The sequence below is a fragment of the Anomaloglossus baeobatrachus genome, chromosome 8 (assembly GCF_048569485.1).
Source record: "Anomaloglossus baeobatrachus isolate aAnoBae1 chromosome 8, aAnoBae1.hap1, whole genome shotgun sequence".
In the NCBI taxonomy this organism is placed as follows: Eukaryota; Metazoa; Chordata; class Amphibia; order Anura; family Aromobatidae; genus Anomaloglossus; species Anomaloglossus baeobatrachus.
The window spans coordinates 229,151,570-229,165,477 of record NC_134360.1 but is presented as its reverse complement, the minus strand read 5'-3'; positions in this window follow the sequence as shown (position 1 = coordinate 229,165,477).

Here is a 13,908-nt window from a genome sequence, read left to right as displayed (position 1 = left end):
TATGTATTCAACACTTGTTTTCACAATGAAAACAGTAATCTGATTGGTTGAAATAAGTTGTATGGGCCCCTGCGGCTTCCGTTTGCCATTATCCTGAGGCCATTGGATGTTTAGCTGCATCTATTGACCGAGTCTCTCTGGACGTGGCGGCTTCCAGAGTCTGTCACTCCGGGGCCGGCTCCTCTGCAGACTGACAGCAGTGCCTCTATCCGCCTCAGCCTCTATCCGCCTCAGCCTCTACCCACCTAAGCCTCTATCCGCCTCAGCCTCTATCCGCCTCAGCCTCCACCCACCTCAGCCTCTATCCGCCTCAGCCTCTATCCGCCTCAGCCTCTACCCACCTCAGCCTCTATCCGCCTCAGCCTCTATCCGCCTCAGCCTCTACCCACCTAAGCCTCTATCCGCCTCAGCCTCTATCCGCCTCAGCCTCCACCCACCTCAGCCTCTATCCGCCTCAGCCTCTATCCGCCTCAGCCTCTACCCACCTCAGCCTCTATCCGCCTCAGCCTCTATCCGCCTCAGCCTCCACCCACCTCAGCCTCTATCCGCCTCAGCCTCTACCCACCTCAGCCTCTATCCGCCTCAGCCTCTATCCGCCTCAGCCTCTATCCACCTCAGCCTCTATCCGCCTCAGCCTCTACCCACCTCAGCCTCTATCCGCCTCAGCCTCCACCCACCTCAGCCTCTATCCGCCTCAGCCTCCACCCACCTCAGCCTCCACCCACCTCAGCCTCTATCCGCCTCAGCCTCTACCCACCTCAGCCTCTATCCGCCTCAGCCTCTATCCGCCTCAGCCTCTATCCACCTCAGCCTCTATCCGCCTCAGCCTCTACCCACCTCAGCCTCTATCCGCCTCAGCCTCTACCCACCTCAGCCTCTACCCGCCTCAGCCTCTATCCGCCTCAGCCTCTACCCACCTCAGCCTCTACCCACCTCAGCCTCTATCCGCCTCAGCCTCTATCCGCCTCAGCCTCTACCCACCTCAGCCTCTATCCGCCTCAGCCTCTACCCACCTCAGCCTCTATCCGCCTCAGCCTCTACCCACCTCAGCCTCTATCCGCCTCTCCCTGCCTCAGCCTCTATCCACCTCAGCCTCTATCCGCCTTAGCCTCTACCCACCTCAGCCTCTACCCACCATAGCCTCTACCCACCTCAGCCTCTACCCACCGCAGCCTCTATCCGCCTCAGCCTCTCTCCGCCTCAGCCTCTATCCACCGCAGCCTCTATCCGCCGCAGCCTCTATCCGCCTCAGCCTCTACCCACCGCAGCCTATATCCGCCTCAGCCTCTATCCGCCTCAGCCTCTATCCGCCTCAGCCTCTATCCGCCTCAGCTTCTATCCGCCTCAGCCTCTATCCGCCTCAGCCTCTATCCGCCTCAGCTTCTATCCGCCTCAGCTTCTATCCGCCTCAGCCTCTATCCAGCTCAGCCTCTATCCAGCTCAGCCTCTATCCAGCTCAGCCTCCATCCACCTCAGCCTCTATCCGCCTCAGCCTCTATCCATCTCAGCCTCTATCTGCCTCAGCCTCTACCCACCTAAGCATCTATCCGCCTCAGCCTCCATCCACCTCAGCCTTCATCCACCTCAGCCTCTATCCAGCTCAATCTCTATCTGCCTCAGCCTCTATCCGCCTCAGCCTCTGTCCGCCTCAGCCTCTATCCGCCTCAGCGTCTATCCGGCTCACCCTCCATCCGCCTTAGCATCTGTCCGGCTCAACCTCTATCCGCCTCAGCCTCTATCCGCCTCAGCCTCTATCCGCCTCAGCCTCTATCCGGCTCAACCTCTATCCGGCTCAACCTCCTTCCGCCTAAGCCTCCATCCACCTCAGCATCTATCCGCCTCAGCCTCTATCCGCCTCAGCCTCTATCCACTTCAGCATCGGTGATTTTCCATTTTTTGGGCTTTTATCTGTCCTTTCCTGTAGCTTGTTTACTGCAGGACGAGCTGTACTTACAAATTACACCATTTATTCTAACATATAGTGGACTGAAAGATGGGAAAAATAATCCAAATGTGATAAAATGGTGAAAAAAGAGAAATTCCACCATCATTTATTGACTTTTGATTTTCCATTTGTGCAGAAAAAGTGACCTGGTATCATGAATCGCCAGGGTATAATGATTACGGCTATACCAAACATATATAGGTTCTTGCACATCTCCAGAATCCGACCTTTTCTAAACTGTGAAACTCCAAAAACTCTTCCTGTCGCTCCTATTCATTCTCCTCTGGACAATTGCAACCTTACTAATCTGTCACCCAAACTCTCCCCTCTCCAATCTATCCTGAATGCAGCATCCGGTGTCATACTGTAGTTCTGTGCTGCTGCTGCTACACCGATGCCTCCACCCTGTGCCATTCATTGCACTGGTTACCCATCCTCTATAGAATACAATATATATGTATGACTCTCACCCACAAACCCTCTACAGTGCTGCACCACCCTTTTTTTTTTTGCATTTTTTTTATGTGATTACTTCTGTTTGGTTGTTGTGATGCCATTTTCCTGGTGATTTTAGTAAACTAGAAGTAAATGGTGGTCAGGTCTAAGGATGAAAATTGTGTTTTACATAATTTTATCCCTTTATGAGTTAGTTTCTGTCATGATTCATGCACGACTCTGCCATTCCTGAGCCGGCACATGTATCCGGCCTCCAGGAGGGGCCTGTTTGTTCTGGCCTCGTTCCGAGGGTCACGCCGCCATATCTTGGTGTTGCTGTCTTCGGGAAGCCGCCAGGGACATTTCCAGCTCCGCTGTGTGCTTCGCTCCTGTTAGACGTTCTCTGGTTCTTGTCCTGCTACTCGGTACTGTTTGTCCTGACCTCCTCTCCCCCTCCCCATCCTGACTTCCATCCCTCTTATGTGACCTGATCTGACCTCCGTCCCTCTAACCTGACCTCCGTTTCTCCGGCCTGTCTGTACCTTCGTCCCTCCTACTCGCCATTTTGTCCATACCTCCCTGTCCTCCAGTCTCCTGTTCTGTCCCGTGTTCCCCACGTCCTCCCCTGTGCTTACTTGCTCTCCCGTTTTTTTTTTTTACTTCGGCCATGTTCTTTGACTTTGGCTTGTTTTCTCCTCGGTACAGACGTGACATCCCTGCATAGACCCTGACTGATTGTCTATCCCTGCTCTTGTGTTAGTGACCTCTAGTGGGCTTCTGTCTAACTACACTCAGGAGTTCTTTTCCTACTTGAGTCCCTGCGCCCTCTAGTGATAGCTTGACATTTTCCACATTTGCTGAGCCACATGTTTTGCATATTTTGTTATGGGTAGTCTAATTTGGCCTATTTTTTTTTTTATTTTTTTTTTGTGTGTGTGTTTTTTGGATAAAACATGGCAAAGACAAATCCAAATTTATCATCAGATGTCAGGAAGCTTATTATTCTCAGAGGGAAGTCAGGCAAAAGCCAAAAAGAGGCCGCGATGGAATTAACTGTTCTGAGTCAAGTGTCACGTATAATAAAGAAAAGAAAAAGTTTATGGAACAGCTGATAAACCTAGAAGTGGACGACCAACGAAAATGTCCTCCAAAGTTCATATTATTAAGAATAAAGGCCACTTTACACACAGAGATAAATCTGCGGCAGATCTGTGGTTGCAGTGAAATTGTGGACAATCAGTGCCAGGTTTGTGGCTGTGTACAAATGGAACAATATGTCCATGATTTCACTGCAACCACAGATCTGCCAAAGATTTATCTCTGTGTGTGATGGGGCCTTAAGTCTGTATCTGATGTCCGTAACAGTGCACAAAATGATAGAAGACTATGGGCTCAAAGTGAATCGTCAAACTGTGGTGCGACGGATAAGATAAGTAGGCTTGAATGCATAATTTCCAGTCAAGAAGCCTTTCATCTCTGCAAAGAACCGGAAGGTCCAACTTGAGTTTGCCCATGAGCACAGGCAATGGAAAGAGACAGATTGGTCAAAGGTGTGGTTGGATGAATCCAAATGCAATCTGTTTGGTAGTGATGGTAGCACTATATATACTGCTCAATTGGAAAACAAAATGATCTAAGGTACCAATCACCTACAGTGAAACATGGTGGTGGCAACATCATGGTTGGTTTGGGGCTGCTTTTCTGCATCTGCCATTGGTCCTCGATGGAAATATGAAAGCTATAATGTACAAGGATATACTGGAGAATGTAATGCTGCCACATGGTAAAACCGAAGAATTCAGGGGCTGCAAATTCCAGCAAGACAATCATCCTAAGCACACATCCAATTTAGTAAAAAATTGGTTAGCAATGAAAAATGTTCGCCCGTCACAATTTCTGAGCAAATCACCTTATTTAAACCGTATACTGCATCTTTGTGATGAGTTAGGACGACGAGTTGGGGGGGGCCTAGAGCAGTAAAGATGAATTGTTTGCAGATTTGCAAATGGAATGGAGCAAGATCCCTCAAGATGTCTTGAATACATGAGTGGCTTCAATGCCCCATCGGTGTGGTGCAGGAATTAAAGCAAGAGATTATGCCACAAAATACTAAGTTATGACATTGTAAGCAATGAGATACTCTCTATGTTGTGATCAGTATATAGAATGTGCTAAACTTTTGGCAATCAGTTTTCTTTAATTAAGTGACCGTACCTATATTCACAAACATTTTGGTTAAAATTAAGGTCTTGTATGATGATAATTTCATGCACTTTCAATTCATCACCATGAAAATTGCATCTCAACAACTGGAGAGAAGTAATCACACTGTTAAAAAAATGCAAAACTTTAGCTTGCTACTATATATATTAACTAAATATTTGTAAAAGTGACATCTAAATTGTTAAATCCGGTCTCTGCTGTTAGATGCAGGTGGCGGCTGTATAATACAATGGGGTGGGCTCAACTATAAGGCTACATTCACACTTCCGTTGGTTTCCATCAGTCACAATCCGTCATTTTGAGAAACAACTGAATCCTGCAGAGCTTTAGTTTTTTCCCCATAAACTTGTATTAACGACGGATTATGGCTGCTGGCCCTGCGTTGCATCGTGAAATGACTGACAGCCGTCGGAAGCAACGCAGAATGTAAAGTTTTTTGCAACGTCAAAAAAAAAATGTACCGCACAGGATTCTGTCGGCATCCGTCATGGTTATAATGGAAGCCTATGGTCGCTGGAATCCGTCGGAATGTGTTAGGCTATGTTCACATTTCCGCTATTTAGTATCCGTCACAATCCGCCGCTTTCAGAAACAACGCAATCCGTCAGGTGGATTCCGTTGTTTCCCATAAATGTATATATAAAAACATTAAAATTAATACATCTAGTTATCAAATATTTTATAGTAGGACATATATGTTCACAGTTCTGTTTATGTTGGAGGGCATAGTTTATTAATAAAGTTCTTATAAGGAATAGATCCATATTGAATATACTTGAGTACTGACATGGAAGGATATATTTGAATCTTCTGGAAGCTTCTAGAAGATTATGTCATATGGAACTATGTTCAACTAAAACACCCTATATGGACTGAACAGTTGGTATATAACACACGATGGAGGGGGCTACTGGTTCGCTCCTGCACGTTGCCTGCTGCCAGAAGACTCCGAGGCTGCAAGATGAACACACGCTGTCCAGCCTAAGGGATATCACCCCTGCTTTGCCATTCAGAAACCAAGGAGAGATGGGTGAAGATTTTCTATTGATCAGTATGGACTAAATTAACTCTTTTTCCGTAAGCTAATGAAGTATATTATTTTTCCTTTCTGTAACTGAACCCTGGCAACCATTTTTAAATAGATAAAATACATTTATTTTTTACATTTTTGAAGTTCTGTCTTTCATGCGCCTTTACGTATTTGAAGAAAAATATATTTAAGAGTATATTTTTTAACATTTTGGCGAGCTCAGTCATTCGTGTTTTTTTTTCATTTTTGTGCTTCTTCCTTCACTTTGCATAAGGGGGGAGAGAGACATATGTCTCCTGCTGCAAAGTGAGAGGGAATCGACAATTTATAAAAAATCACGCAGAACCTAGGAAATACGTATAAGTCAAGTTGCATGAAAGTTTTTTTGAATGAACTTTAAAGTCTTTATAAAGCCACAGAAGTTAACTTTTGACGTATTTTTTGAGCAAGAAAGATAAAGTCAGTCCATAAGAAGTATTGGACGTGCTGAGCAAGGTGAATCAAGTCTTAGAGGATCATCCATGAGATCATCTGATCAGTTCAGGTAAGAAAATGGATTTTATCTCTTCATATGTTAAGCAAAGTAAAATTCAGTTCACTTATTCAGATATTTCTAATGTGGAAGAGATTTGGTTACGCTTTTATGGGGAGTGGGAACTTGAGAATTCACGTATAGAATGTGCAAGGTCTTTTAGTAGAGAGAAACAGAAAATCAGAAATGTCTGTCATTTAGTCTATGATTTTCACAAGTTAATCGTAGAAAAATGTAAAAATGGTGGAAATAGACAACCTGAATTGTCAGGAGAGTCAGTGATAGAGAAATCCAAAGACTGCTTAGAACTTGGAATGTCAGTCAGTGATATTGTGAATTCTGACTGTAATGTTGCAAATGAAAAGTCAGATTTAGACTGTAATTCAAATCAGAATCTTGACAATGGCGACAGACACGTGCTACCTAATCAAGGTGACTTTCAGCATACTGAGAAAGAAGCAGGAAATGACGTAGTGAAGCCAGAAGGGGGAGGAGCCAGAGTGGGACACGTGCAGAAAGTTGTCAGAGAAGGACACGTGCAGAGAGAAAATGGCGACGATCAGTTTAAAAAAATAGAAGAGACTAAGTTAGGAATTAAACTTAGAAAGAGTCTATTGGACATATGCAAATTAATTCCCGCATATAATCCTAAAATACATGTTTGCAGAAATTCAGAGATATTTGAAAATTCCGTTGAGAAGTTAAATTTAACCAATAGTGAGACGAATCAGTTATTCCGTATGTGGATACCTCAACATTTCTTTAGACAATTGGCATTAAAAAAGTCTTCTGACAATGAGACATTTGATTGTTCAAATGATAACGATATCATAAGGCTGAAAAATCTCATCTTCTGTGCAAGGAATGAATCTGATCCAAATTATGAGATGTTAAAGGAATTACAAATTGAACAGAATGAGAGTATGTTCTCATTTATGTCCGTTTTTGAACGTTTGTATAGGGCGGTCATTCCAAATGTCAGATTGGATGGAATGATACGTTTATTCATCAAGAAATTTAATTTCCTTGATAATGCAGCTTGTGCGGTGGCATTAAATAAAAAGTCCCTATTCGAATGTACGACATTTATCGATTTTGTTATGAAAAGTCAATCAAAACAGAAATTAATTAATTCTGAAAAATCAACACGAAAAAGGGAGAGTTTCTGTGAAAAACCAACAGTGTCTCCCATATCCAGATATTTCTGTGACAGGATATATGAAATTCGCAGGAAAATGCATACGTGTTATAAACCATACAATCCATCCCAATTATTATCATCTAAAAATCTTTTTCCACAGGAAAAACCTTTGTTTCCCTTGTCTCCAGTGAAGGGATTGGTCACTGGGATTGATGGTCCCAGACAAATGATGAGTAAAAGCTTTGAAAGACAGAAACAGGTGTCTTGTGCAGATTCTTTCCCTGGGTTAGAATTTGACAGCCAGCAACAGCTGGGGGGTCTTTCAGAGAGAGAAATTCTTTCTCATTTAAGGGACAAACTTGAATTACAACGAATCTTTGAAGAAAAATTTAGGTTTGGTCTTCAGCTAAATAAAGTGGATTTTTGGGTAAATTAAGTTTATTGTTTGATAAATATGATTATTCATATACAGTGAATTTATGCATATATATATATATATATATATATATATATATTTTAAAAGTAGTGATAGTAAATCAAGATCATATTTTCATTTAGTAAAATGATAGTTAAATGTTATAAATTAATAATTTGATCTCTGTATATGGATAATGATATTTAAAATGAAATAATAAGAGAAAGTAACAGATTCTAAGTGTTTCATTTTTATCATAAATATGATAATAATTTTATTCTTTTATTTCCCTCAGAATTTATCAGTAAAGCAGATTGATGAAGTATTAACTTTTTATTTATACATTTGTTCTTGTCCTCAATCAGGTAACATATATCTTATTGTGTAAGGTTAATCGCGAAAGCATTATTTTCTCAGGTACCAATTGCCAGAGAACCATTAGTTTAACGTTTCTTTTATGAATATATATATCTTCTTTAGAGTTATTAGAAATGTAATCTGAGCTTTGGAGTGTAGTAAAACTGCTTGCTGTTTTGGAATGGTGTTCTTTGCACGTGACCAGAGCATGTGACTTGAATTACTAAAGCTAATAATAAATGTTTGTTCTATGGTCAAATGTACAGTATGTAATACATTGGAATTTGTATTTTTCAAGAAGTACTTCAAATTAGTAACATAATTTTTGAAATGCGCATAGAATAATTGGAAAAAGGGATATGTGTCTGTCAATGTTTCTATGTAGAAGTATATGTTAAAGAACCATGACAGTCTTGTGTGCATAGATGTGTCTATGAATGATTGATTGTCTGAGCAGCGGCCAATGTCGAGTACTTGAAGTTTCCAAAAAAAAAAAGAAAGGGAATTTTTGTTTTAACTCCGAGGTTATAATATGTATGTATATTATTAGAATAAATAAGTTATAGTACATAAGTATAAATAATGAAGGAACTTATACTGAATATATCTTATTCTTAGACACATTTCTTTAGTATAGAGATGTTAGGATTTTTTATTAAGGGTTTATTTTGAAGGATTACACTCTAGAATAAGGTTTTAACTTTTGATTTTTATACAGTTATGAGTTACTTCCTTTTGGTAATCATTTTTCTTATATGGTCTTGAAGATATATAACATAAATTTTAATTTAATTTAATCTTGACATATTAATTTTTATAATATCATATTTCATGATATTGAAAGGGAAAGGTTTGGTCTCAATCACACATTTATATTTGATAAATATATGTGTTTACAGGATACTTTAATAATTAATATTTCAAGCATAAGGGAAGAATTGGGAATAAAAAATATATTTGAAGTATATCATGATGCATTTATATACTAAGAGAAGAGTATTATTTGCAAGGTTACATGACTTAATTATTTATAGGTTACTGATATGATAGGTATGGAAATCCTATAAGATACTGGTAACATTAAGGTTATGTATTATTAAAGACATAGGTGTTATATACATAGAAGGCCTTATTTTTATTTCAATTTTTATTTTTATTCCGATTTTCATTTTTCCTTTTCTTCCTATTTTTTATATTAATTATTATTATTTAATATTCACATTTTTAATCAAAATTTTAATTCTACAATTTTTATTTTTTTCTTCAAATTTTAAATATCTCAATTGAGAAAACACTTCAATATTTAGTTAAGTAATATCTAATATAAGAATATTACTTTATTAAATATGAATCATATAAAAAGGGAAAAGTTCCATTTTTTAGAAGAAAAGATACTTCCTTCATCAATATATACAATTGTTTACTTCCTAGTAATACATTATGTTTATATTAATACAGTTAAGTCCAGAAATATTTGGACAGTGACACAATTTTCGCGAGTTGGGCTCTGCATGCCACCACATTGGATTTGAAATGAAACCTCTACAACAGAATTCAAGTGCAGATTGTAACATTTAATTTGAAGGTTTGAACAAAAATATCTGACAGAAATTGTAGGAATTGTACAAATTTCTTTACAAACACTCCACATTTTAGGAGGTCAAAAGTAATTGGACAAATAAACCAAACCCAAACAAAATATTTTTATTTTCAATATTTTGTTGCGAATCCTTTGGAGGCAATCACTGCCTTAAGTGTGGAACCCATGGACATTACCAAACGCTGGGTTTCCTCCTTCTTAATGCTTTGCCAGGCCTTTACAGCCGCAGCCTTCAGGTCTTGCTTGTTTGTGGGTCTTTCCGTCTTAAGTCTGGATTTGAGCAAGTGAAATTCATGCTCAATTGGGTTAAGATCTGGTGATTGACTTGGCCATTGCAGAATGTTCCACTTTTTTGCACTCGTGAACTCCTGGGTAGCTTTGGCTGTATGCTTGGGGTCATTGTCCATCTGTACTATGAAGCGCCGTCCGATCAACTTTGCGGCATTTGGCTGAATCTGGGCTGAAAGAATATCCCGGTACACTTCAGAATTCATCCGGCTACTCTTGTCTGCTGTTATGTCATCAATAAACACAAGTGACCCAGTGCCATTGAAAGCCATGCATGCCCATGCCATCACGTTGCCTCCACCATGTTTTACAGAGGATGTGGTGTGCCTTGGATCATGTGCCGTTCCCTTTCTTCTCCAAACTTTTTTCTTCCCATCATTCTGGTACAGGTTGATCTTGGTCTCATCTGTCCACAGAATACTTTTCCAGAACTGAGCTGGCTTCATGAGGTGTTTTTCAGCAAATTTAACTCTGGCCTGTCTATTTTTGGAATTGATGAATGGTTTGCATCTAGATGTGAACCCTTTGTATTTACTTTCATGGAGTCTTCTCTTTACTGTTGACTTAGAGACAGATACACCTACTTCACTGAGAGTGTTCTGGACTTCAGTTGATGTTGTGAACGGGTTCTTCTTCACCAAAGAAAGTATGCGGCGATCATCCACCACTGTTGTCATCCGTGGACGCCCAGGCCTTTTTGAGTTCCCAAGCTCACCAGTCAATTCCTTTTTTCTCAGAATGTACCCGACTGTTGATTTTGCTACTCCAAGCATGTCTGCTATCTCTCTGATGGATTTTTTCTTTTTTTTCAGCCTCAGGATGTTCTGCTTCACCTCAATTGAGAGTTCCTTAGACCGCATGTTGTCTGGTCATAGCAACAGCTTCCAAATGCAAAACCACACACCTGTAATCAACCCCAGACCTTTTAACTACTTCATTGATTAGAGGTTAACGAGGGAGACACCTTCAGAGTTAATTGCAGCCCTTAGAGTCCCTTGTCCAATTACTTTTGGTCCCTTTAAAAAGAGGAGGCTATGCATTACAGAGCTATGATTCCTTAACCCTTTCTCCGATTTGGATGTGAAAACTCTCATATTGCAGCTGGGAGTGTGCACTTTCAGCCCATATTATATATATAATTGTATTTCTGAACATGTTTTTGTAAACAGCTAAAATAACAAAACTTGTGTCACTGTCCAAATATTTCTGGACCTAACTGTATGTTAACACAATAAGGATGAAATATTATTTATAGTTACACATTTTCTTATAGTAGGTTATTTAATAAATAATAGACAAATCAAATAAATTAAATTAGAGTAATAAAGATGGAAGATCGAGGTACATCTAGGTTTACCTTCCTATATTTACAAATAATATTAATATTATATTTTTAATCAATAATAATTTGTAATGGGTATTATTGTGTTTTGATGGTATCATCCAGTCTTTCCTAAAAGGTTATTTGCTTTGGTTTATAATTTTACAAATGATCTAACTAAATAAGCTACATTGTTGCCTTTCATATTTATAATATGATACATGTTATAGGTACACATTATATTGTTTCATATTTTATATTATATTTTGGTTACATTCAACACATTGCCACCTATGGGTTTGGAAGGGTAATACACCAATGACAAAAAGGTTATTACATGAAATACTATCGTCTATACCATTATGCAGTATTATTACATCATTCTAAGTATCAATTATATTAATACTTCTACGATAATAATAATGACATAGTATTATAGTATTAGAGTTATGATACGCTGTGACATTTATTAGTGATAGTTATTGCCATATTTGGTATCTAGATTAGGGAATGAAGTCTTCAATCAAGATTACAGAAGATAAAAAAGACTTTATAATTTTCCTAAAGTTAAAAGGGATTCTGCAAAAAGGTCCAAAAGGGTAACGTCTCAAATGAGACTGTGAAACATACAATACACTTACCGTGTTTGCACCTCAGAAACACAGTGATCCTATGGTTCTAGGATGGACAATGACACATGGTCTGTGCATTAAGACCTCACTACAGATACTAAGAAGAGCAATGACGTGTTAAAGTTAACCCCTGTCGTGCTGACCAAAAACGTCTTAACATCTGTTCCAGGATTTGACAACAGGCAGCATGGAGGATAAAGGTGACTAATGTAAATTACACTACACAGACATCAAAGACTTCTGCTATTCTTCTACACTCATGAACTGTGGTTTATCAACATTGGCTATGGACTTTGTAATAAAGAATAAAGTTTATGGACTTTGATCTAACGATGATAAACGCAATACGGGACTGTATAAATTGGTAACCATTCATTTTTATCAAAGGATTTATTTCTAAGAGACTGTGTTTATGCCAGATTACATCGGAGATAAGAAGACATCAACTCAGAGGACATTATATGGTGACCGGATTTGGTTTTTTTGCATTTCTTTTTAGGTCTAGCGAAGTATAGTTATATATTTTTATATGATTGATCAGTCACGGCCTATCATAACATGAATTCACATTATTATATTATTGAACTTACAACATGAATAATGCAAATTAATTATTATTCATCATTATTATTGATATTAATCCATTATCGCCAAATAAGGAAAGATTTGTTATTTTAATGATGTATTAATTAATTTTCGGGGTTACTTCACCCGCTTTAAGGGAGAATTGTAAAAACATTAAAATTAATACATCTAGTTATCAAATATTTTATAGTAGGACATATATGTTCACAGTTCTGTTTATGTTGGAGGGCATAGTTTATTAATAAAGTTCTTATAAGGAATAGATCCATATTGAATATACTTGAGTACTGACATGGAAGGATATATTTGAATCTTCTGGAAGCTTCTAGAAGATTATGTCATATGGAACTATGTTCAACTAAAACACCCTATATGGACTGAACAGTTGGTATATAACACACGATGGAGGGGGCTACTGGTTCGCTCCTGCACGTTGCCTGCTGCCAGAAGACTCCGAGGCTGCAAGATGAACACACGCTGTCCAGCCTAAGGGATATCACCCCTGCTTTGCCATTCAGAAACCAAGGAGAGATGGGTGAAGATTTTCTATTGATCAGTATGGACTAAATGAACTCTTTTTCCGTAAGCTAATGAAGTATATTATTTTTCCTTTCTGTAACTGAACCCTGGCAACCATTTTTAAATAGATAAAATACATTTATTTTTTACATTTTTGAAGTTCTTTCTTTCATGCGCCTTTACGTATTTGAAGAAAAATATATTTAAGAGTATATTTTTTAACAGTATATGAGCGGCGGATTGTGACTGATGCCCTTGCGTTGCATCCTCCGCCCGACTGATCAGTCGTGGAATGACTGACCGTTGGGCGGGAGGAACGCAGCATGTAACTTTTTTTGAGCAGCGGAATCCTTATGATTTCACTGCGCATGCTCAGCTCCTGTGTTTAATTATTCAAATCAATATCTCTCTTTCTCGGCGGCCGAACGATCAGCTGATTGCCCAGCGGTCAACTTCTGTGAGCGATCAGCTAATCGCCCGGCGGCCAGCTTCTGTGAGCGATCAGCTAATCTCCCGGCGGCCAGCTACTGTGAGCGATCAGTTGATCACCCAGCGGCCGGCTACTGTAAGCGATCAGCTGATCGCCTGGCGGCCGGCTTCTGTGAGCGATCAGCTAATCGCCCGGCGGCCAGCTTCTGTGAGCGATCAGCTAATCTCCCGGCGGCCAGCTACTGTGAGTGATCAGTTGATCACCCAGCGGCCGGCTACTGTGAGCGATCAGCTGATCGCCTGGCGGCCGGCTTCTGTGAGCGATCAGCTAATCGCCCGGCGGCCAGCTTCTGTGAGCGATCAGCTAATCTCCCGGCGGCCAGCTACTGTGAGCGATCAGTTGATCACCCAGCGGCCGGCTACTGTGAGCGATCAGCTGATCGCCTGGCGGCCGGC